The 24,243-nt window shown below is 40.7% G+C and overlaps 1 protein-coding gene across 2 annotated transcripts in view; it reads right to left on the reverse strand.

Annotated features, from left to right (window-relative positions):
* Window positions 1-23,903, reverse strand: part of atxn1a (ataxin 1a) — a 41,075-nt gene extending 17,172 nt beyond the window's left edge. For both annotated transcript variants that reach the window (XM_061759690.1, XM_061759689.1), the window contains exons 1-2: window positions 23,484-23,903; window positions 6,218-6,444 (exon numbers count right to left, since the gene is read on the reverse strand). The gene's annotated coding sequence lies outside the window, so the exon portion shown is untranslated. The remainder of the gene's footprint in view (window positions 1-6,217; window positions 6,445-23,483) is intronic.
* Between the last annotated feature and the right edge of the window lie 340 nt (window positions 23,904-24,243).

Here is a 24,243-nt window from a genome sequence, read left to right on the forward strand (position 1 = left end):
CGCGCGCGTGTAGTTGTAACATACAGGAAATGCCTTTCCTCGACCGCAGCCCAACTTTTCCTCCGCTTTGACATAACTGTCATTCCACATGGGGGGAGGAGGAGAGGGAACGTCCATTTTTTTCTATGGAAGTGTTTTGTTTTAAAAAAAAAAAAAAATAATAATAATAATAATTGTTGTTGGAAAAAAAAAATCCCATTGTTTTTGAGAAAAATCCATGTTTTAGGGAATTCATATTTTTGCCCAAGAAAAAAGTCAACTAAAGGCTTTCAAGGCTTATGTATTATTTTTGTAAGTTGCATGTTGTTTCTCTGGAAAAGTTTATATTTTTATTTTCTTTCCAGAAAAGTCCAAAACAATTGTGGGGGAGGGGTTGGGGGGAATTATAAAAAGAAGTCGCAGTTTGAGAGAGATAGATTGTTTTATTTTTGGAAAATGATAATTTTTTTTGTGAAAAAGTTGTATTTTGCTAAGTAAAAAATATGTTTTAAGAATTCGCAATTTTTTCAAAAAAATAAAATGACTTTTTTTTTCTTGGAAAAATATTTTTTAATTAAAAGAATTTTCAGTAAGTTAAAAAATAAATCACTTTTTTTTCTAGGACTGAGAAATGTTGTCTTTTTCAAATGTATTTTTTACAAAAGGTGCTGAGTAAAACAATGTTTTTATTAATATTTTTCAAGGCAAGTCTCTTTCAATTAAAAAGAGAAAAATTGTCTCTGTGGCGCTTCAAAGTGCTCCGATGGTGGCCTGTTGGAACTCTGCTGCTAACCAAAACAGCAGCACCTACCAGGCGAGTCAAGTATGTCATCATAAGACCTAAACATTTATTTTTTTTAACAATAAAGATGACATTATTTGAACGTTCGACTGTCATCCCAGCATAGAAACTAACCACTGCTAATAAAACCAAAACAAAGTAAAACTACTCACTACTGCCTGTTTGTTACTCGACCTTGGGTAACCTCGGCTCGCGTCGTGCGCTGCGGGCTTGCTGAGTGCTGCCGCCGCGAAGGACTCGGGTAATGCGTTGATTTGTGCGGGTATGACATCATGACTCGAGCAGGGCGCTGGCTGGCGGCTGAGGGCTTCCTGCCATGAGCTTAATGTGCGGGTGTGATCTCACGCTTTTTTACAAGGTCAAAGACAAGCGCGCTAAGCGATGATTTCATACAAATGCAGTGTAAATATTCATAGGAAAATTGTGGCTGGGCCAGTTTCAGGAGATGACATATTGCGGCTGAAATATTTACGTGACAATGTCAGAAATTTTGCAATATTAACTATATAATGTGCTATAGCTATACCTTTTTTTAAATTAAATATTATCGTGCATCCAGTATTAAATGAGATTATTTTATGTTCATTTTTTTATTGATTTGAATTTGTTATAGACATTTTTAGATAACATTTTTGATTAATTATAATTGATATTTTCATCACTAGTTATTATTTATGACTAGCTATTATGGTTGTTGTAGTTAAGCAGACATTTAAGGAATTTTAAGATATTTTTGAGGGAATAAATAAAATGAAAGTGTATTTTTATTAAAACATACAAATTGTTATGTATCATTTTATCAGGTGTATTTTACGTATGTGTTTATTATATGTTGAAAAATATATTTATGTATTTTTGTAGTATTTATTTTTGATAACCTATATACATTATTGTTTTTAATCATTTTATTTATTATATGCATGTGTTTATTATATGTAAGAATAAAGTAACTTTATTCAAATATTATACAAAATGAGTATGACATGGAAATGTATTAATACTGTGTTAGTTACTTTTAGGATGTATTTTATTGTTTAGCATATTCTTATAGAAGTAGAAAAAAATGCTTTCGATACACTATGTAAATAATATTTAATGATATTTTTTAAGCAATACTGAAATATTATTTAAATACTATACAAAATGACTATGACAGGTGTAAATATATTAAAATTGTGTGATTGGTTAGTTTGAGTTTACTTTATTATTAATTAACTTTTATTTTATGTACTTTTTAACACATTTTTAAGACTTTATGATTTAAGATTTTCATACACTACATAAAATTAGCATGGGGCATGTTTCATTTATTTATTTGTTTGTTTATTTATTGAGTCATTCGTTATTATTGTCTGACATATTTGTTCTTTTTGTATTATTATTTTATTATTATTATTATTTTGTATTAATTTATTTTATTTTGTGGTTTAACTTTCTTTTTGTAATAATTCTTTCCAGATACTGTGTAAAATTAGTAACAGTACACGTTTTATTTATTGGTTTATTTATTTGTTTATAATAAATAATTGTCTATATGTTGTTGTTGTTGTTTTTTGTTTTTTTTACTATCACATATTGATTTTCTTGTGTTTTTTTTTTGTTGAAATTTTTACTCCATCAGTACAAAAAAGAAAATATATTTGAATGCCCTTTCCGACTTTGTGTGCATTTCCAGCGCCGCCCAGCAACCATTTATGGCCACACACACACACACACACACACACACACACACACACACACACACACACACACATACGCGATAAAGTAGAACCCGTTTGACAGCTTCTACTTTTCTTTTCGGCGTCTCGTTAATACAACTAGAAACGCACGCTTGTCGGCGAGCGCGGCGTACGTTAGCGACCGTCTATGACCCCCGAACACGTGCGCTCCATTTCTGCGGCCTGTTGTGTTGAGAGCGATGGTCACAGCAAAATCCCGCCGTCGCTGGCTACTGCGAAAAACGGCACAGGCGGATAAATGGCGTGCTTGTGGATCATGCGTACGCAAAACAGGACGGACCGGTTCACCGTTTGTGTGCGTGTGTGTATGTGTGTAGACAGACACACACACACACACAGCGGGGGGGCTGTTGCTCTCTGCCTGTTATACAATACATATTGTATAATGACTGGCAGCTAGTGGGCTGCTCCCGCCATTTGGCGAGATGAGACCACCGCCGTACCTCGCTACACACACAGTATGACTACATGCGTGTGTGCGTGCGTGCGTGCGTGTGTGTGTGTGTGTGTGGGTGTCTACCCGGCAGCCACAAATAGTAACAGCGTCGCGTACAGTCGGCAGGGTTGCAGAGTTCATGAATGCAATGAGTCCAAAGCGAAGGGGTGGGAAACCTGCGGCTCGCGTCGAGGCAGAATGATCCACTTCACGTGTGTTTTTCGGACACGGCCTCTTAAGAGTTTTTTGGGTTTTCTAACATTTCTGAGGCCCTGAGGAACGCCCGGTGATGGGAAAAAGTGGCCCTAAAATGGCAGCTCCATCTTTTAGCGTATGGCTTCTTGAGACTTTTTTGTGGGTGTACTCACGATAGACATGCCAACAAAATGTCATGTTGCTAAGTGATACTAGCTCTGGGGGCTGAATTTTTTAATAAGGACCCCACTGAGTGCCAAATCCAAATCTCACAGGAAGTGTTACAAAGAGCCCAAAACAAGACATCAAGCGTTTCTTCCTTCCTCCAACCTGTGAGGAGATGTGTCGACGCATTCATCATCAGCCTTAGCGGGAGACGTATCCGGCCCGGTTTCACGTTTCCGTGGTGACGAAAACAAACAAAAACGCAACTCGCGATTCTTGCTTGGATAAAAAAAAAAAAAAAAAAAAAAAACATGTACAGTAAATACGCTGTTGAGAGATTACGCTCCATCAAGCAGTCAGCTGGTGTTGCCATGGCGAGGAGAAGCTATTTTAAGTTGATTGACTCTGCCCCCCCAAACACACACACACACACTTATATATATATATATATACACACACACACACACACATGCGCACACGTACACACACTTGCAAGTGAAAATGAAATACACAATGAATAATTCTGCTCACACCTGACAGGTCACACTGCATACTGGTATGTACAGTACGGCACTTCACATTCGTATTATTAGCATGCAGCTAATTTGTAATATCACTTCTACCACAAATCGCTGTTGCTGAAAACGTATCCGCTGCAAGAACTGGTCTTAAAAAGTAGTGAAATGAGGAATATATTACTGAATATAAGCGAAATCATCTGCCAATAAGAACAAAAAAACATTTCTTCAAGCCAGTAAACAGCTAGCAGGAGTTGAACCGATTAGTCGACTAGTCCACGAGTCGACTTTTGCTACTCCGCGTCAGCGTTGAATGGTGAGTTGTATTTTTAATCATCTGTTTTCATTTGTTTCGTCAAAAATGTCTTGACACGAAACCGGTCCGTGGCGCAACAAAGGTTACGGACCACGCCACCGCCCTGAAAATCAAAATCAAAGACGTCGATGAATTGACTTCAACTCGATTTTTATCACATTACGGTCGACAACAAAAACATCACAAGTCATTTAACCCCTAATAGCTAGCCTCAAAACCTCCCACCGATTAATCAATGTTTTATTTGAAGCAAAACATATTCATGATCTATAGTCAAATCTCAAAAACAAGTATTCTTACACAGAAACTGCCCGGTAAGGTAACTAAACCAGATTAGATTTAGATTTCATTTTTCTCAATGTGTCTGTCATGTTTTAAAGTATGTTTGATCTCATTTGTGTTCCCAATGTTTATGGATTTAGGAATGAAGTGAAATAATCATTTGAAGTCTAGCTTTTCTGGGGATTTTTTATTTTTTTTTCACACCTGTTGTTTTAGATCGCTGATATCAATGACAGACAGCTCGGATAATTAGTTTCTTAGACAAGCCTAATTACAGGAAATTACTTTGTACCACATTATTCAGAATGACAAAGAATTATATGTGTAATGGGGGGGGGGGGGGGGGGGGAAATGTTGTTTCAGCAGATGAAAAGCACAGAATAGTCCAATGAAATCGCATGCTGTAAAAAAAAAGCCACGGTGTGGCCGCCACTGTCCCCTAACCTCAACCCTATTGAGATGTAGAAAGTTGGTTTTTTTTCCCCATATGGATGGATGGACGGACGGATAGATGGATAGAAAAAAAAATCCATTCACTGTAAATGGCGTTGGCCATTTCAGAAAATGAACCAAAACATCATAAACCGAAGAATTTGGGAGAGAATATATTTTGGGGATGGAACGCCGACCCTACCCGCGCCAGCCACGAGCAGCGAAACAGGTGACGGTAAATGTCAAGCGCCCCGCAAATCACTCTCACTTCTTGAAAGCTTTCACTATAAATAGAAACGGTTGCCGAGGGCGTCGCTACGACGTACAGTCTGTCCCTACACCTGGATGCGGACACAACATTAGGCACGGCCGCATACTAGAAACACTTCTCGCCGCCCATCCGTTTGTGTTTCCTGGTTACATCACTGACACTCGGAATGTGGGCGAGCGGATAATTGGCGTCTCTAGTGGAAGTGGCATGTAACAACAGCGTCCAGGTGAAGTTTGGATTTCTATTTTTAGACAAACATTCAGTACCGAATGCAATCTCAAAGAATTGCAACAGTGATGCTATGAATGAGTTACTCTAATATGACCACTAGTTTCACCCAAACAAGGCGGTCTGATGCCAAATAAGATGATACGACTTCGGGTTTTCCGTTACACTCTGGTCTATTTGCACAAGCGCTGACTGCCAGAAGCATATCAAGCAAGTTTACCATAGGGGACGCTGCCGGGATTCATCGGTAATTTGAGATTATTATCATCGCCGGTCGCTCTCAACCCGAGAGAGAAAGAGAGTGGGTGGAAGCACGCGGGGTGGGGTGGGGTGGGGGGTGGGGTGTGTGGGGTGAATGATTTACACTTCAAATAATAAAAAGAAAACGCCAGCGAATTCATTCGGTTCTGCCATATTCTCGCAGCCCAGTTGGGGAATATGTAAATAATTAAAAAAATAAAAATAAAATCAAAGCAGAATTTGCAAACACGCCCAGGGGAGGAGGATTTTTATTTTTTATTTGTTTTTGCCCCCCCCCCCCCCCCCCCCCGCAGAAATGTGAGCACTTTAATGAGCAAGTTCAAATGGTGTGAATGCATAAGAGGAGCTAATATGATTGCGGGCGAGGAGAAGGCAGCAGGCGACGAGGTAACAGGAGACAAGAGGACATAAAAGGAAATAAGGCCTGATACACATTGAAAGGATTTTTTTTTTATTTATTTTTTTTTATTGTGGAATTTGACGTCTACTATATAAAAATCTCGATAGAAATAATTCGCTACAAAGCGATTTATTATATAGTAGACGTCAAATTCCACAATAAATTATTTTTTTTTTTAAATCTGAAGTGGTACCTGAGTGGAGAACTTATATCTACAAGGAGGCGGAGCTTGTAGGTGTTGGCGGTCAGTGGAGAGCCAAAAAAGAGCCCCGCCTTGATTCTGGTGTCCGGGTGCAGATGGGTTCAACGTTGAACGTTGAACGTGGGAGGGAGTCAAAGAGTTCAAGGCGAGCGTTCTTCCGCGGTTGCTGCGCCGCCGGTTCGAATGCGTCCATCGACTCCAGGACCTCGCGACATCCCCTGAAAAAAAAACAAAAAAGAAAGACAATTTATTTTCTGTATATAATTAAGATTTCCTTATTGTAATGTATTCAAATTCCATTCATCCTTATGGATTTATTTCTTTTTAAATATTGTCATAGAACTTTTTATAAAATACAAATATTCACTTTTTCATGTATTAAATACTCCTTTTAATTGCCTTTCCGATGGAAGAAAATACTAAAACTGCTCATATTTCCAGCATTTAAGCGACAGATCAAAGATTCCAACAACCTCATTTAAGAAATAAAAATCAAATAAATATTTTTTTTAAAAACTGTTGAGGTTGTTACAATCAATTTGGATTTATTTTGTATTTTTTGCTTGTCAATGTGATTCTATTGTCAGCCCATGCATATGCATGCGGGCACACACACGGTTTTCCTCTGACTCAGCAGCTGTGTGCGCGTGTGCGCGCGCACGCATAATAAGGAGTTTGGCTAATGCGCTCGTTAGCAAGGACGACACCCGCGCGACACCGCCGTGCTCTCCAAGCAGTCGGATCGCTTTACTCATCTTGAGCTTGATTCTCTCCACAGACAAAAGTTTCCATTCAAACTGACCGTGTACGGCGCGGAACTTGCGTAACGTGTTGGTTTCAAGGTCAAAGTTCAGCTCTCTGGGAGAAAAAAATAAAAAAATGCGTACGTGCACGTATGCAAGCATGAGGCAAGAGAGCATACAGATAAGATTGCAAAATGAAAGTGAATGGGGCAGTAAAATGGGGAGTTTCCTGTTTTATGGCGAGTCATCAAAATGTGGCCGTCCACGTGCAACGAGCGAAACTGAGATGTTTCGCAACTTAGTGCCGGCCATCTGTCGGGTAGATGTGCCTCTTCTGGTTGAAATCAGACAAATTTGGTAGAAATCGGACAAAAACTCGAGCATGAGTTCGTCTCTGAAAAAAGTGAAATGTGCCTAAAACGGATGCTTCAATCCAAAATGGACGACTTCCTGTGTCTTTTCAGGGATGGTTTCCAGAGACTTTTTTGCGCATCTGCTCACGATAGACATGTCTACCATATTTCATGTTCCTTAGTAAAACTGGCTTCGGGGGCTGTGTTTTAAAAAAGGATTCTAGAGGATGATACCGAGCCAAAATGGGCAGCTTGAACCAAAATAGCAGACTTCCTGTTTCTTTTCAGGCGTGGCTTCTTGAGCCTTTTTTGTGGCTCTCGTCATGCTAGACATGCCTACCAAATTTCATGTTGCTAAGTCGATCAGTCTTTACGGGCTGAATTTTCAATCCAATTTCGGCCTCACTTCTTTTATTGCACTCCACTTGCATCCCTTTGGTCGCTCCCCCCCTCCCCTTCGCTGACTGTGGTCTCCATGGCAACACGTCACAACAGAGCATTGGGGGGGGGGGGGGGGGATCCAGCTTGTGATTCACCAGCGTACAAGAAACAAGTCAATGAGTGCAAGTGCTGATACGGCTGCCATGCAGGATGAAGTGGATGCGGGCGGGGTGGGGGGAGCTTAACGGTGGGAATTGAAGGGGTTCGGGGGGCCCTCGGGGAACACACTCATACATAGGGAATCTTCAAAGCCACACACACACATTGAGAGTGCTCTACACAAACAAAAGACATAGCGGCTACCCACGCATGCATGGTAATCATCCGCTGCCTTTTGATCTAACAAGTCTCTGTGGCCCTCTCTAATGCTCATAATGTAGCTGCTGCAGCACACACACACACACACACACACACACACACACACACACACACGCTCCAAAAAATTTGTATCATATTAATATATGGATTGGCAGCATAAAAGTTGAGCTGCGAGCACCTTGAAATGGATCTCATTCAAACACGAGAGTTGAACCCATTTGAACTCTGTTGCTAACCAAAACAGCAGCGCCTACCGAGGTGTGTTAGGAATTCTCAAAGTTTCCTACAAGCTATTCAAGGCCAGTGGGAAAGACAGGAAGTCTGCCATTTTGGTTTGAAGCAGCCGTTTGGGCTCAGTGTCACCCGTCGGGATTATTTTTAAAATACAAGCCAGTTTTGCTGAGCAACAAGCGGTTGCAGAATTTTCACTGCATCAACTTGCCAACCATTAAGCTAAAAAAAAAAAAAAAAAAAAAGGTTTTCTTCTGATCTGTCACATGAACTTCTCAAACAAACAAACAAGCAGGCAGCGGCTCGCTTTTCGTCTGAGCGTTGGGAGGTCATAGGTCGAAGCGAGATGTGTCTGAGCTCCAGGGGCTGTGGAGCAGAGCTTCGACATCTCCCGCCTGCCGAGGCTTTGCCGGCGCGGACCGCCGCGGAATGCTAAGGCGTCGCGCGGACCGCTCCGACCTCGTGGCCTTGTTTACATAACCGAGTGTCAGGCGGCGGCGCAGTGTTGAGCACCCGTGCCGAGATGGAAACACTTTCTTTTATGACCGGCCATCAAACTTTCAACGCCGAGCTCCACTGACACGAAAGGACGACAAGTCAAATCCGTCGTAATTTAACGTCAGTCATCTGTGTAGTTCTTATACGTGGGGCAAATCTGGCAGCAACTGGACAAAATCTGTACAAGTCCATTTTCGAACGACTGCTGGAAAGGGACAAAAACGATTGTAAAATAGCAAACTTCCTCTGTCTCTTCTGGCATGGCTTCTTGAGACTTTTTTGTGGTTCTACTCAGGATAGATATTCCTCCCAAATTTCATGCTACTAAGTCCAACTAGCTCCAGGGGCTGAATTTTCAAAGGATTTCATTCGAGTTGTCTTTTTTTTTCTTCATGGTGAGTCATCAAACTTTGCCGCTTTGCTCAGTCCACACGTAATGAGGAGGAGAGAAAAAAAAATAATAATAAAAAAAAAATACAAAATCAAATTCTTCGTCTAGCTGTCTAGCATCTGTGGTTCAAATTCGGTAGCAATTGCACAAAAACTCGGGGATGAGTCCGTTGCTGGGGGACTGCTGAGAATGGCCCAAAATTAATCCGAGCATTAGAAAAGGGGTCACGGTGAAAAAGGTCTGCAAATACTCGAGTAACGTTTTTCTGCTAAATTTCATAAAGTATACGTCGGAGGCACTGGTGCTCCTAGGATAAAGTACAAGGCGCGGGGCGTTGAGGTGTTTACAGAACGTCGTGTTGCGCTAGCTTGGGGGGGCTTGTTAGGGCTGCCTGCTCGTCACATGGGCAGCCGCCGAGGGGCTGCCAACCGCGCCAAGGTCACACTTGACTGCACACAACACAGACCTACACAGCATGGCTGGCAGTAGTAGATTGAATTGACATTTTCCACAATTGAGTTTAAATACGATACGAATGATTATTTATTTGTGGGGATTTTTTTTTTTTTTAATTTGTAGGGGAAAAAAATATATTTTAATAATATATTTGAGGAAAGGTTATTTTAATAATTGTTTTAATATAATTATTTGTGGCAAAAAAAATCTTTTTTAAACATATTTGTGGAAATGATGTTTAAAGATGGTATCCTTTATTTGTGTAATGTATATAAAAATATAATATATTATTATTTATATGTCAAAACAAATATTTTTTAAAAAAGATTTATGTGTGTAAAAAATATTGCTGAAGAAAATTTAAATGTATTTGTGGACAACATATTTTGAAAAATATGGTATAAATTGTGGAAAATGTTTGCTTTTATAATATTCTATTTGTGGGAACTGATTTGAAAAGATTGTATCATTACTTTGTGTCAAAAATATTTGAAAAAATAAATTAAATATTTGAAAAAAATCAACTTGCATAAAAATACGTCTTGAAAATGAAATGTATTTGTGTATAGAAGTATTCTGAAGAATACCATATCATTACATAGTTGCGAAAATATGATTTTTTTAAAAATACAATTATTCGTGGGAAAAGTATTTGAAAACTGACAATATTCCGTAAACAGTTCCGAAACGTTTCTCGATTCTTCCCGTTGCTCCCTTAAGAGTATGACATGAGGAATGTCATCACGAGGCAAATATGACTATCGTGAATCAAAGCGCACGGCTTCAAACACCCGCGTGCGTTAACAGGCTGGTCTCAGGTCAGCCAACTCACACACACACGCACGCACGCACACACACACACACACACACACACGCACACACACGCACGCGCTTGAGTGTCTGCATGATTAAAAGAACTGAAAGTGGGGCAGACACACACTGGGAGCTGTGTGAAATTGCTGCAGTTTCTTGTAGTTTTCCACACACACACACACTCTCACACACACACACACACACACACACACGCATCACGCACACATCACGCACGCATCACGATACACGCCCCTGGAGACCAAGTCGCATTAGCGTAAAGCGCAGGCCGCCTTAACCTCACCTTCACCTTCCGTCTCCACCTTGAAGTAAAAAGACATAATGGCGTTCTTATTGACTCGTTTAGCCGCCGTGCGGGGATCACGTGACACCTCTCAACGCACAAACAAACACCAGCCGCAGAGCTTCCCTTCAATTATTCATCATTAGCCCCGTTACCGGAGATCAGCGCTTTTTTCCTCTTTTTTTTTTTTTTTTTTTTTATATAAACGAGATTTTACACTCAAAAATTCCACACACACTCCAACGACTCAAGTTAAAAGCAGAACACGTACTGTAGTATTTCCTCCAATAAGATGGCGGGTGTGTCGCCCACTTAAATAAGTTCCAGCCGCGCCTAAAACGCATGCCAAAGGTATGAAGGAAGAACCTTTGAGAGATTTTAGCCATGCGTGATAAATACATGACGATCTTTTTGTATAATAGGTGTAAACATAGTTTAAACTGCTTTATGAAAAATTATTTAAAATATATAATTATCTTCTGTTGGGGATTTTCTTTTTATTAAATACATATGGGAATTTTTTTTTTTTAAATATAGTACTGTATGTTCCTAAAATTATTTTATAAACATACATACATTTATTTGTTGAATTTCTTTTACAATTCTTTTGTATACGTATATATTTTTTATTATTTGTGTTTTTAGTAAACAATTTTATTTTGCAAATCATATATTTAATTATTTTGGAAGGGGGTTAGTATAAAATACGTGGAAAACTATTTTCAAAATACATATTTATTTGTGGAAAATAATTTTCTTAAATATATAATTTATTCTTGCAAAATAAGTTTTTTTAAAATATGATATTAATGGGAATCGTTTGTGGAAAAGGTATCTTTTTAAATAATACAATTATTTGTGGAGAGTTTTAAATACAATATTTGTGGAAAATAATTCTAAAATGTGTCATTTCTGTATGAAAAATATTTTGAAAATGTCATAATATATTTGCGGGAAAAGTATTTTATTTTTTTTTAAAAAACGATATCGCTATTTGTTGGGAGGGGGGATTATTTTTAAAAATACTGTACATCTGTTTATTTGTGGAAAGATCATCTTTGAAAATATTAATACTATATTAATAGTGCTAAGATGTTTTTTGTGGAACAGTATTTGTTTTTAAATAATATAGTTAATTATTTGTGTGCGGTTTATTATTTTTTTTTCTTAATTACTTTTCAAATATATCATTATTTATACGTTGAAAATAACATCACATGTGTACAAGATCATTATTTGTGTAAAAATAAAAATACACCCAAATATATGTGGAAAAATATATTTTTAAATACAATATTATTCTTTATTCATGGATCAACATTTAAAACAAAATACAATCTCAATATTTATTTGTGGGGGAAACAATATTTTTTAAATGATAATGTAATTTAATACTACAAAAACGCATCTTTCTTTCTACTTGCCCTTTACGAAACACGCTCTTTCGCATGAGCGGTGTGAAAGGGGCTTTTCATTTTGGAGTTGAGTTTCGGGTTGCGCATGTGACAGCGTGGACAGCAAACACAGCATGTTTGTTCAGATGTCTGCCACGAACTGTTCAGGAGAGTCTCCAGTTTTGATAAGAGAAAGTAAACAGTGTCTTCACGAGTCACCTTTGTTTTTTTTGTTTTTTATTTTTTATTTTTTTTCCCTCCCCCGCCCCCCGCCCGTCTGGAGTGAGTAACAAATGTTTGCCTGTGTCGGCAGCCTGAGGTCATCCTCGGAGAACAGCCCTCTGTTTTCCTAATGGGGCTTAACCGCGCAGCAAACGAGGACGCCAGCTTACTACTTCTACGAGGCATTATGAAAGCGACTGTTTTAGAGGATTACGCGGAAACGACAACAATATAAACCGTGACAAAGCGGCTATTAGTGGTATTAAGTTTCGACGCGCTCCCGAACTGCAAACGGGACAAGGAGAAACCTTCTTGTTGGACTTTGACGTTTTACGGCGACTCGTCAAATTTTGCGCACACACATTCGGGAAAACTCTGATTCTTCGGAACTTAAAGGTCTCTTGTCTGTCTCGTATATTATGTGGTTTAAAACTGCTAGCAACTGGACAAAATGTCCAGGAACTGTCCCACTTTGAAGGACCCTTCCAGATGGCAAAAGGAAACTAAAATGGCTGCTTCAAACCAAAATGGGAGACTTCCTGTGTGTTTTCAGACACGGTTTATCATGATAAACATGCCGACCGAATTCCATGTTGCTAAGTGAAACTGGATTCCGGGGGCTGATTTTAATTTAATTTTTTTTTTTTTAGCAAGCTCCTTCAAAAGTCCTCAAAATTCCCATACTCATTTGATTTACTCGGCCCAAGAATGATAGCGACGAAGAAACAACGCAATTTCACTGCTTATGAATTTTTTATTAATTTTTTTTTAAATAGTTCAGATAAAAACGTGCAAATGCAGCAGCTTCTTAGCAGCCTTGTGCAAGCTTTGTGGGGATTACATCATCAGAGGTTTGCGCGGTGTAGTGGACGCGAGTTTCCTCTACATTGGCGCTCAGGGGAAAAGGAATGATGGAGGGCTTGAAGGGAAGCAGTTTCCTCTCCCTCCACTTTCTCCGTAATCCTTTCGCAGTGGCGAAACATCTGGAGAAGATTAGCGAGGTATTGTCCGTGCAAATCCGCAAACGATCGCTTCCGCGGGGGAACCGAGTTCACAAAAGCAAAGATACGCTCGAAACGCGCAAATGAGCCGTTTAACGATACCAGCAATGGCAACTCGTCCCAGTCGTGATCATTACGTAGAAATGGTACGGTGACAAAGTTGCTCTACACATGACTGGGATGAAGATTTGACGTTTTTATTTTATTTTTTTCCCCTCTCGCAAGTGAGGATTAGACTACAAGGAGCAGCTATCGAGTCAAAGCCAAATGGCGAGCACAGCTGCAGTGTCGTTGGATGCGCAGATTAGCGTTAGCACTGATATCCGGCACGCAAATGCACTTTATAACGTTACAAGCTCGCGGTCACGAGAAGACAGGAAATGATACCAAAATAAAATGTCCATCCTTTGATTCAAAACAAGACATGATTTCAAATTGACAGTGAAGAAAATGGACAGAGCTTATTTATTGATATTGATTCAGTTATTGGTTTCATCCGTAACATGTCAGAAAATCGGCAAAAATGTTGATCATCGTTTTCCAAAATAAAAGCAGATGTTTCCCAATGTCTTCTTTTGATTCAACAAAAAGACAATCGAGAGGCTGAAATTCCGAAGATTTTGACAATTTCCAGTTGAAAAAGGACGAATAATCAATTAGCAATATAGTGCTCGATTCACTCGGCAATCGATTAGTCGTGGATCAAAATGATCGCAATTATTTGAATTCATCACAAGTCAAAACATTAGGTACACAGGCACACTATAACGCGAGTTACAGCAATAGCGCTGGAAATATTACCAAAACGGCAAAAATATTAGGAAAATACAATATCGTATCAAATTAACCAATGTTGGAAAAATCTTTTTTTTAATATGAGAAAAATAGCATTATTTTAAAATAAACAAATGCTGATGTTGTACTTCGGTGCTGGAATGTACGTGACGTCCGCCATATTGACGACATCCTTGACCACATGCACAGCCTTCAAGTGCGTGCAAATGCTCTCCGTGAGTGTCTCCGGAAAAGGGTTCGCCATTACCGACCCCACCACCCCGCCCCCCCTCCCGCCCCGTCATCCTTTCAGCAACATTTTGGGTGACGTGCGCTGTCAGCTCGCAAATGCACTCAGCTTGTTCATGTCGGTGAGTCGCGCGGGAGGAAATTTGCAAGCGGAGCTAATGGCCGTTCGTGTCGTGTTAAAGCGAGCCGAGCGGGCGCACCCCGGAAAACCAGTTTTCCGCAAAAGGGGGGGGGGGGGTGGGGGGGGGGAGAGGGGGGTGAGACCGTGTTTCAATCAAAAAGTAGTTCTGGCGGTTGGGTTTTGAGGCTAATGGATGACGAGAGGCCAGATAAGGTGAAGGGAGTCTGGTCATTATTATTTGATTGGATTGGATTTATTTATTATTTTATTGTATTGATGTATTTTTGCAGATGTGGCCACACCCTCCTAAGTGGGGATGTGGCTGTGTTCAGAATGGACCAATCGCATCCAAACGCACGCCAAATGGGAAGCAGCACACAACTGCCAACATTTAAAGTGCGTCAAGATGAACCCCTAAATAAAGTTCAGCTGTTCTAGTCGACTTTTAAATGGAATTGTAAAGGATATAGGCCACATTACATTACTTGACCCATATTTATGATAGTTATTGTTGATTTTGAACTGAGTTTTATCGTATTTTATTTTTTATTTTTTGTATTCCACGACTTTATTTACTATTTTATTCTATCTTTGCGTTCTGGAGTTTTATTGCAATTTGTTTTATTGTATTGATTTATTTTTAAATATATTTATATTTACTAGTACATATTTGTTTTTAACATTTTTCATGTCATTTGTATTTAAACACACTTCATTTCCCTTTGTTTTTTAAATAATTTCTATCATTTCTATGTCATTGTAGGGTATTTAAGTATATGCTTTTTTTTTTAAAACATTTTATTTTTCTGTCATAGTATTTAATTTCCCTTTTATAAATTGTATTTGACTAATTCTAATGTATTTTTTGCTTAGTGATCAGTGTTGTACAAACATAACAGCCCATTGAGAATTTGACTACAGCCAATGAATTTTAAAACCCCCCCCCCAAAAAATCCACTTTAACATAAAGGCGCACGGAAGGATTAAATTTAACGATCAACCTTTTATGCACGGAGCCATCATGTTTATAGTCGACTGTAAGCGGAGCGTCCACAATCGCTTATTGAGCCCACCGTAAAGGCTGCGCACTAAAAGTGACTAAGAGGGGCTTCGACCTCCGACTTGTTTTCAAACTTTCCCATAAAAGCCATTAAAGAGGAACCCAATGGTAATCATTTCCCGTTATGTCAACTTTTCTTCTCCCCACCGCAGGTATTTTCCCCGGGCCGGCCCATGACGGCAGCTGTGTGCGCGCGCGTGTGCGTGCGCGTGCGTGTGGTTTCCATGCAAGAGTCAGTCTCCAAAGTTGTAGTAAAAGTGGCCCTGGTTTGCAATAAGTCACAGATGCTAGGGGCGCAACAGTCAAGCTGCTGTCCAAACACAGACGTTAAAGACTTGACTTAACTGCGGGGCCCATTTGAATGTTGTTGCTAACCAAAACAGCAGCACCTACAGAAGAGTTACCGAAGTGTCTTTGATCTTTGTGCAATATCAAAAACGATCTTACGTTATGTAGCGACAGTGTTTTTTTTTTGTTTTTGCAATGATTAGCGTTCCGGTATACAAAAAAAAAAAATAATCCACAAATAATTGGCGTTCCCTTATAATTCCCCCCAAAATAAACACGAATTAGTGGGGATTTCCGCGAATTACGGCGCATTGGTTCCCCAAAGAAAAGGTGAATTGGCAAAGCCAAACCACAAATTTGCGTAGGTCCACTGTACTCCGATGTGTGTCCACTCCACAGTGTTGTGTTGCTAACCAAAATAGCAGCACCTACTGACGTATGAAAATGATTGGAGTCTTCCTGCATGCGAGTTGCTCGTGCAGTACTAAAGACGATCTTACCTTATGTGGAGATGGCGACTTTTTTAACAATGCTAAGACGCTGCAGGTCGTCGAAGAATGTTGTGTAGCTAATCAATACAGCAGCACCTGCCAAAGAGTCTTTTTTCCCCTCCCACAGTATTGAAGACGATCTTAGGTTATGCGAAGATGACGGCTCGACGTCTTTTTAGCGCCGATTAGCATTCTGATATACTCTGACTTTTGGTCGCGCTGCAATGTTGTGTTGCTAACCGAAACAGCAGCACCTACAGAAGCAGGTTAAAGTGTTGTAAACACAACCACCTGTTGTAAATGACTTCCCTGCGCAGTATATAAGATGATCTTAAATCATGGGAGCAAAGATAAACATTGTGGTCACCCCGCGATGTTACGTTGCTAACCAAAACAGCAGCACCTACCGAGGCATGTAAAAGAGTGCCGTCTTACCGCACGTTACAAATGAGTTTCCTACGGAGTATTGAAGATGATCTTGTCTTATATTAGCGTCGATTTGTGTTCCGGTAGACTCTAACTAATGTTGTGTTGCTCACCAAAACAGCAGCACCTACCAAGGCAAGTAAACAGTCAAAATGTGGTGTCTTAATCCATGTTGTAAACAAAATAAAATGATGCTATTCGCGACAATTAGCACTCCAGTATGACTCTGGGATGTGGCCGCGCCACAATGTCGTGTTGCTAACCAAAACAGCAGCATGTTTAACATGAATCCAGATAAAGATAAAGATCAAGAGTCAAATATTGAGTACATAAACACACATCACCGGGCCACCCCATGCGGAAATTCAGCGTTTTGTGCGTAATCCGTCCGACAAACAAAGAATCAACGAGGCAACAGGCGACAAGCAAACGACACCGAAGCGCTTTGGCGGAGCGAAGAAAATCTCGTGAAAGAAGCGCCCGAGTCACAAAAACAAAACAGATTCCACGGTCGCCAAACAGGCCGGCGTGTTTTCAAGCTCCAATTAAGTGGCCTCTCCTCTGCTAACAATGCGGCGCCGCGCACGTATCTGCGTGTGCAATCTAGGTCACAACGTCGCACTACAATGCGCCGCGAAAAACGGAGGAAAACGACAACACGGCAACGTGGTCACTCCAACATGGCCCTAAACATTCTTTGCTATCTTCATCAATTGATGAGTCGCAACAGCCCTAACTGAGGCACTGCGGGTTTAAACACTCGCTGCATAGACGGGTAGCGACCCGGGCATTCCTGTATGGCCGTTGACAATTTTTTGCTCAATCAATCAATGACTTGCGACAGCCCTAAATGCGGCATTACGGGTTTTAACACCAGTTTGCAAGACCAGTCTTGACCGGTCAATGAAATGACGTCATTGTCCTGACCGGACGCTTTCTACTCGGCTGCCCTTGCCGCCGCCGTCCACGCGCACCGTTTAGGCGGCCCGCAGGGGCTCAAAACGCTTGTCATGACGGGCCGGCGTGTGCCAAGAACGGCAGCGGTGTTGGGTGGGTTTTGGTATTCCACTGATTGTTTTGTTTCACTGGCTTTTTTCCTGTTATTGAATTCCACTCTCTCAAATGCGTATCCCCACCCCTCCCCTCCCTCACCCCCCACCCCCGTCGGCGCGAGTCCATTGTTGCAGCCCACGCAGCTGTCTAGAGCGGCCGGAGCTACGATTTGAACTCACATGCACTATAACGGGCACATTTGCGCCAACCCGGGCGGTTCAGTCGTATAGCATAAGAGTGTGTACGGCTCGATAAGTGGCGGAGCTGGACGACGCAGTCCCTTGATTGGTCGGTGGGAAAACTGACATTTGTGGGCTGGCGTGATCCACCCGGTTGGTTTTGTTGTCGTAACCAAACAATTTGCATCAGCTGTAATTTTGGTATCAGGGAGTTCAAATATGAGCTGCAAAGATGGGTTGCAACCCAGTCACTCACGTTTGACGCTCAATATTCTTTTTTTTTTTGGGGGGGGGGGGGGGGGGTCATAATCAATCACTGAATTGCGGCATTATGGGCTTAAACGCCACCTGCATCGTCGGGTATCCAAGGGCTTTGTGCGAGGACAAAACGGCAGAGAGGCGCGCCGGTCTCCACACGCGACTCGCTGTTCAAACGCTAACAACGGGCAATTAGAGGCCAATGTGTCATAATCACAAGCCATTTAACTGCAGCTTGGCTCATTGGTCAGAAGCAGTTGTAACCCAGGCACACTCAAAAGTACGTGTGAGCGTGTGAGCGTGTGTGCCTGTGTGTGTGTGTGTGCGTGTGCACGCGTGGTTGGAAATTTCCCAGCAGGAGTCGTAAGTGACCTGCTGCTCGAACTTGCGCACGCAGCCTCAAGAAATACAGTACAGTAAAATTCAGCCCCCAGTACACAGTTTGATTTAGCAACATGACATTTGGTGGACTTGTCTACCATGAGTAGAGTCACACACACAAAAAAAACGTCTCAAAAAGCCATGCCCAAAAAGAAAGAGGCTGTCCACCATTTTGGTTCAAACCGGCCATTTTGGCTTGATACAACAACCTAGAATTATTTTTTTTTAAATACAGCCCCGAAAACCAGTTTAACTTAGCAACATGAAATTTGGTAGACATGTCTAGCATGAGTAGACACACAAAAAAGTCTCAAGAAGCTATACCCGAAAAGATACTTGAAGTCTGCCATTTTGGTTCGACGGGCCATTTTGGCTCGGTAGCACCCGCTACAATTATTTTTTAAATATACAGCCCCCAAACAAAGTTTGATTTAGCAACATGAAATTTGGTAGACATGCCTAGCATGAGTAGACACACAAAAAAGTCTCAAGAAGATATACCCGAAAAGATACTTGAAGTCTGCCATTTTGGTTCGACAGGCCATTTTGGCTCGGTAGCACCCGCTACAATTATTTTTTAAATAGACAGCCCCCAAAGCCAGTTTGATTTAGCAACATGAAATTTGGTAGACATGCCTAGCATGAGTAGACACACAAAAAAGTCTCAAGAAGATATACCCGAAAAGATACTTGAAGTCTGCCATTTTGGTTCGACGGGCCATTTTGGCTCGGTAGCACCCGCTACAATTATTTTTTAAATATACAGCCCCCAAACAAAGTTTGATTTAGCAACATGAAATTTGGTAGACATGCCTAGCATGAGTAGACACACAAAAAAGTCTCAAGAAGATATACCCGAAAAGATACTTGAAGTCTGCCATTTTGGTTCGACAGGCCATTTTGGCTCGGTAGCACCCGCTACAATTATTTTTTAAATAGACAGCCCCCAAAGCCAGTTTGATTTAGCAACATGAAATTTGGTAGACATGCCTAGCATGAGTAGACACACAAAAAAGTCTCAAGAAGATATACCCGAAAAGATACTTGAAGTCTGCCATTTTGGTTCGACAGGCCATTTTGGCTCGGTAGCACCCGCTACAATTATTTTTTAAATATACAGCCCCCAAAGCCAGTTTGATTTAGCAACATGAAATTTGGTAGACTTGCCTAGCATGAGTAGACACACAAAAAAGTCTCAAGAAGCTATATCCGAAAAGATACTTGAAGTCTGCCATTTTGGTTCGACAGGCCATTTTGGCTCGGTAGCACCCGCTACAATTATTTTTTAAATATACAGCCCCCAAAGAAAGTTTGATTTACCAACATAAAATTTGGTAGACATGTCTATCATGAGTAGATACACAAAAAAGTCTCAAGAAGCTATGCCCTAAAAAACAGTTGAAATCTGCTATTTTGGTTCATTTGGCTCAGTAGCACCCTATAGAATTATTTTTAAAAATATTGATATGATATTTGGTAGACATGTCTCTCATGAGTAGATACACAAAAAAGTCTCAAGAAATCATCACCAAAAAGGCGCGGCCATTTTAGAGTTGTCGTTTTTTTTCCATTTCCAGGGGTCGTTCAAAAACAAACTAGTACTCCTAGAGGTTTTGACCACATTTCAACCGCATATACTAGACAGACAGGCGACGCTGAATTGCAAGAATTTTGAGCATGACGGCTAAGGTTAATTATGTCGCCGTAAAAAAAAAAGAAAAAAATAAAAGAAAGAAACTGTCACCTACTGCCATTAGTTATAATGTCGTGCTGTCACACACGGAGGAAGCGTCGCTATTCGTCAAGCTGACAGCAGGACTCGTCTACACACATGCACACACACGCACACACACACACACACAAGCCGCAAAGAGACGTTACATACGCAAACACCTGTTATGATAATGAACAGCCTTGTGCAATGCTGCACGAGGAGTCAGCGACACAAACAAAGAAGACACGTGCGGATCAATGAGCTTCTCTTTTCATTTTACGTGGAGGAACATTGTGTCAAGACAGACACAGCACAAAGCTTTACAAGATGACAGTTTTGATGTACAATCTTACTGGGGCGAGGAGGCGTTTGTCGTTAAAATAAACACGTTAGCAAAAAGAACGCGCGTGATAAACAGCATTCATTCATGGTCAAGAATTTGCACGATTGTGCGGAATCGGTTATACTGCCAAGACTGGCAAGGAAACAGGAGATCACAACTTTACAAAAGAAGACAGCAATTCTCTCATCACGTACATATAAAATTTAATCGACAAAGATTGTTAAGAATTCTGTCCATTGGCCCGACTGTCGATTAATCGAGTCTACGTCGGCGACAACCTCCGTTATGGTAGGATTTGGCACTTGGCTAAAATTAGCATGTTTACGAGACTGGAAGAAGGCCAAAATGAAATCCACTCCACAGTGGATATAAAAAGTCTACACACCCTTGTTCAAATCCAAGGTTTTTTTGTTTTTTTGTGATATGAAAAAAAGGGCACCAAGATAAATCATTTCAAAACTTCCTCTACCAGAATGTTGATGTGACCTACAACCTGCACAACTCACAAGTGCACATGTGTGCGCACCCTCTTATTACCTTCAGGCTTAAATTTTTTTTTAAATTAATAATGTCGGGAAAAGCCTCCTAGAACACCTGAACTTTATTTAGGGTTAACCAGAGGCACTTTAAATAGTGTAGTTATCTTAATTAGTTTGTATTAACTGATATTATGTTCTAATTACCGTTTTGCTATTATAAAGAACAGCTGCTTAAAATTAAAGTAAAATTGTCAAAAAAAAAAGAAAAATATTATAGTATACCATTTTATTAATTGAGATTTATTGTATAATTTTGTATTATTTTGTTGTTGTTTTTTATTACTACTAATGGGACAGAATACATATTTGGTTGTGCATTGTACAATGACAATAAGGATTCTGATTCTCATTTTGTTATTTCAAAATCACAACTTAATTGTCCAAAGTTGTTTCTTTAATGTGGTAAATTTCTATTAATGTATTCATTTTTTTTTTTCAAATCAATTTTAAATGCTTATTTTATTGATTACTTTATTCCGCCAAGCATTTTCATAAGTGCAAAACAGCGTAGCGTAGCGCGCGGCCCGAGGCTAGCTGCTAAAATCACGCGTGACACTCAAAGGCGCAAAACAACCGGAACAGAATCAAGTCAAACTGATTCTGCTTGGTAAAACACAAACATGTCAACACAACACATAGGGAGGCAAAAAAAAAAAAACACTGCTGGCACTAAGTTCCATTTCTTATGGTTCTATGGTTATCAACACATCTTCCCTCTTTGATGTCACTCGTTTTAAGCGACATGAAAAAGCCAAAGAAAAAGCAAAACGCACTTGTGGAATTCCTACTTTTGATGCTCACTTGGCTGAAGTCACTGATACACATGACTAAATTGTTGTGTTACTAATTTCATTTAATGATTACTTTTTCTTTTTTTTTTTTTTTTCCCCCCAAAGTGCTCTTGAAGCTTAAGGCATGGGTGTCAAACTCAAGGCCCGGGGGCCAGATGCGGCCCGCCACATCATTTCACGTGGCCCGCGAAAGCAAATCATGCTCGCCAACTTCCTGACTGATTTCTGCTCAAATCTGTACCCAAATTCCAAATTGTCATAATAATAAACAGTAATGTTGAGATATTGCATTTTTCTGTCACCAAACCCTTCTTCTACAGTAACTTAAACAATACTTGAACAAACTATTATCCCTCTCTTGTGATTTCAAAACTAGTTATCCCTCCATTTGTTGTGTAATGGTGATATGTTTTGGCAATTCAACATTTCCCTGTTGTAAAAATCATAACTACAATGCGGCCCGAGACAAAAATGAGTTTGACACCCCTGTGTTAAGGGGTCCAAATAATTTAAAAAAAACACCTCCTTGTATGATGCCATTTTCTTTGAAATTGCATGATTTCATATCTGCCGTGTCCCAATGTTACTTTTTTACACACCTAAGTTGTAACTAATCGAGTGTGACCTGACCATTTCAACAGTTGCACAATGCGCGCAAGCCTCCTCGTAGTAGTAAAACAAATGTTGGAAATAAATAAAAAAACAAAGACAATGTGAGTGATAGGCCAGCACTTGGGGCTGAGAGAGTAGTGCAGCATCAGGGGGTGTGTGGTGGTGGGTGTACAAACAGAGTAAAAATAGCCTCGCTATCACAGGCTTCCCCACAGTCCCGTTATATAATGGCCCGAGCTGGGATGAATGACATCACGGGTAGTCTCGCAATCACATCGCCGTGAGTGTGTCCTTTGCAAAAAAAAAAAAAAAAAAAAAAAAAAAAACACACCACCGGATAGTAAGTAGTAGTGCATTAGTAGTTTTTTTTTTTTGTTAATAGAGTTAAGCCTCGATGGAGACACGTCAAGCCGCGGGTGAAATCAGCTGCTCGCCTTGCGTGTCAACACACTTCCGCGATGGTGAAACGCAGATAAATGAAGGGGGGGGGGGGGAATGCACAAAAAAGGGTGACATTAGCGCAAACACTGAGTTGCACAACGTCAACTTGACGAGACGTACTTTAAATGTAGCTGCGAGTGCTAAAAAAAAAAAAAAAAAAAAAAAAAAAAAAAAAGGAGGTAAAGTGAGCGAAAGGAGTGGCGCAGTTCGAGGAGCTCGCAAGCCGGGCGGACGCGCTCCTCGCTCGGCTACGACTCGCGCGGAGCACCGGGAGCGCCGGAGCTCTGTCACCGCAGCTAGTTCACTCCGCCGAGCCGGAAACGAGCCGGCCCCGGGCGGGGAGAGAGAGCGGTGTTTGTCGGGGTGCGTGCTTACTGTCAGTGCCGGGCAGGCTGCGGGTCCCGAGCGCCTCTCTCCTCCCGTGTCGTCCTCGCCTCGGCTCGGCTCGAAGCACCGACCGCCACCCGCCCCCTCCTGCTCGCTCCCTCGCTCTGCTCCGGGGGGCTGGCGGGCGGAAAGCGTCGCTCCCCTCCCCGCCTGCTGATGTCTGCGGCGGCCGGCCCCCACCACCACCGTGACCGTCACAGAGGCGCAGCAAGTTCACGCAGCGAGCAGCCGACAGACTGAACTGAACTACTCATGCACAAAAAAAAAAAAAGTAGTAGAGACGAGCCCTGCACGCGCACGCGCACACACAGCGCATAAATGAGCTGTGTGTAGTGTGTGCGTGTGTATTTTTCAATGTTACTAGTATTGGTGTCACCTTATATATTTAAACCCGTGACTAAAATACATGCAGCTGACACGTAATATTATGACCGTAAGTCAAAAAGGTAATTTCATTTGACTTGCATTTTTCTATGCTTACAGAAAAATATACAGTAATCAGAGTGTACCGTTTACTTTGGATGTTCATTAAAAGTTTCCAATTAAAATGTTACATTGACCTAATGTTATAGTTTAAGCATTATATTGTGTATTTTCTTTTTAAATAACATAACACTATTCTACAGTTATGGTTATACGTGTAATTTTGTGTTATTTTTATGATTCTTTTCAAATATATTCATATTTTACAGTGGTTTACAATTCAACATTTGCCATTAAATGATAATTCATAGAAATATTTATCACA

The sequence above is a fragment of the Phyllopteryx taeniolatus genome, chromosome 21 (assembly GCF_024500385.1).
Source record: "Phyllopteryx taeniolatus isolate TA_2022b chromosome 21, UOR_Ptae_1.2, whole genome shotgun sequence".
In the NCBI taxonomy this organism is placed as follows: domain Eukaryota; kingdom Metazoa; phylum Chordata; class Actinopteri; order Syngnathiformes; family Syngnathidae; genus Phyllopteryx; species Phyllopteryx taeniolatus.